The following is a 1,977-nucleotide window of genomic DNA, read 5'->3' on the forward strand; positions in this document are numbered from 1 at the left end:
TAGGATTGCTAGTGTGTGCCACTGTGTCCAGCTAATTCTTAACTCATGGGTTGTACAAAACTATTGATATAGAAGAAACTACATAAGTGATAAAATTGGTATTATAAAGGAATTACCAAGAGATTTGCTCAAGAGACATTAAATCACACAAGTGGAATTTAGCTAAAGGAAAAGTGCCTCCTCCAGTATCCAAGGATAAGTCTTATGCTAACTAAGCCTGTTAGGATATAAATGTTTGTTTACCAGGAGTGACCAGCCATTAGTCCCTGATTTGCATACCAAAGATACACCTCTAATGGACAGCTTGGCACCAGGGAGTTGGGGGGGGGCGGGAGGACATGGGGTAGACATGGACAGTATAAGGTCACAACCATCATTAAGTCCAGTCCAGCCATTAAGCCTCCTGTGCTCTTATCAGGAAAAACATAATTTTCCAGGTGGGCAAGATGACCCTGGGTAATAACTAGTCAAGAAAGAATAGCAGACTTCCGCCCCCGTTGCACGGCATGGCTGCTTTAGGGACCTGGCTGTCCATAGGTGTCCGGAGCTTGCACTGCAGTGTCATGAAGTCAGCCAGTGGCGACTTCAGCAGGGGCTGGCTGCCAACCCTTCCGGCTATGGGCCCCTCACAGAGCTTCCTGACTGGTCTTTCGCGGATGGCCACCTTGCGCCCCCAATGAAAGGCCAGCTTCGAAGAAAAGCGGAAAGGGAGAAGCTTGCAAGACGAGTTGTTCTGCTGACACAGGAAATGAATGCTGGATTAGAGGCGTGGAAGCTCAGGCAGCAGAAATTAGAGGAAGAAAGGAAGCAGGAAAATCCTCTTAAACCTAAAGGGACTTCTCTGAGAAGGCCACTTCCAAATCAATAAAAAGCCGCTCCTGTCCCACGTAAAAAAAAAAGAAAGAAAGAAAGAAAGAAAGAAAGAAAGAAAGAAAGAAAGAAAGAATAGCAATAGCACCTGTGTGCTTACATAATTCTGGCAATAGGTAAATCTTTACTGTAAATCTTTCAAGAGCGTAAACAGCCAGACTTGCATTCTCTTGTCTCTGCTTAAGTGTTCAAAGTGTATCCCCTGGGGCTGGGACCTGAGAGGGATTTAAAGAGGATGGTGTTTATAAAATGCTAACAAAATCTTCTCTTAGGGATCAACTCTTACTTGGACGTTAGCCCCAGATACCCAGGCACTTACACGTTTTCCTGCATCTCTGAGTACTCATGGTGACTTCTCACCTAGAAGGTATATTATTTCTATTACACAACCATGTGAGAGGCCAGATTTGACTCATGGGTTATAATTTCCTTTACTCCGGCTTAGCATCCCCTAGCATGGCCATAGTATCCTATGGGGCAGGACACATCTTTACACATCTTGGACCTGCCTAGACTTCCTTCCCTGACTAACAGAAAAGTTTTCTGAATTGTATCCTATATACTTCAAGTCCTACCAGCTGAAGAAGCAACATGATGCATACTTTTTTTTTTTTTTTTTTTTTTTTTTTTTTTTTTTGTGGTCACATAGTATCCTCAACTCAGTGAGACCCACAATGGTAGTTATCACTCCCTGAGCTCTAAAAATATGCTAGCCACTGCACTAAGCACTTTCAAGATACATTCTTAGTTATATCTCATGGCAACCCAAATCAAATTCCCCAAAAATATGATAGCATCCCAGGAAACCATGATGGTGTCCATGATCAGGGCTGCTGTAGGAGAGTTGAGTTCTGTGTTCCATGCTGCCACCAGCTGCTATGAGCTTCTTTTGCAGAGGTATTGATGACCTCAGACTCATGACTGAGAATGAGAGATATTGAAGGCTTCTATAACAATCCCCTCCACCTCAAGCAGAAAGAAAAAGAGAGAAAGAAAGAAAGAAAGAAAGAAAGAAAGAAAGAAAGAAAGAAAGAAAGAAAGAAAGAAAGAAAGAGTCCTAACAGGAAAGTATTGAAGAGAGTCCTTAAAAATTGTGATAAAGACTAC

General features: G+C 42.6%; 1 pseudogene; it reads left to right on the forward strand.

The window, feature by feature from the left end:
* The first annotated feature begins 506 nt into the window (after positions 1 to 506).
* On the forward strand, positions 507 to 887 carry LOC127195188 (39S ribosomal protein L52, mitochondrial-like; annotated as a pseudogene).
* Positions 888 to 1,977: the final 1,090 nt, after the last annotated feature.

This window comes from Acomys russatus, chromosome 11 (assembly GCF_903995435.1).
Source record: "Acomys russatus chromosome 11, mAcoRus1.1, whole genome shotgun sequence".
Taxonomy (NCBI): domain Eukaryota; kingdom Metazoa; phylum Chordata; class Mammalia; order Rodentia; family Muridae; genus Acomys; species Acomys russatus.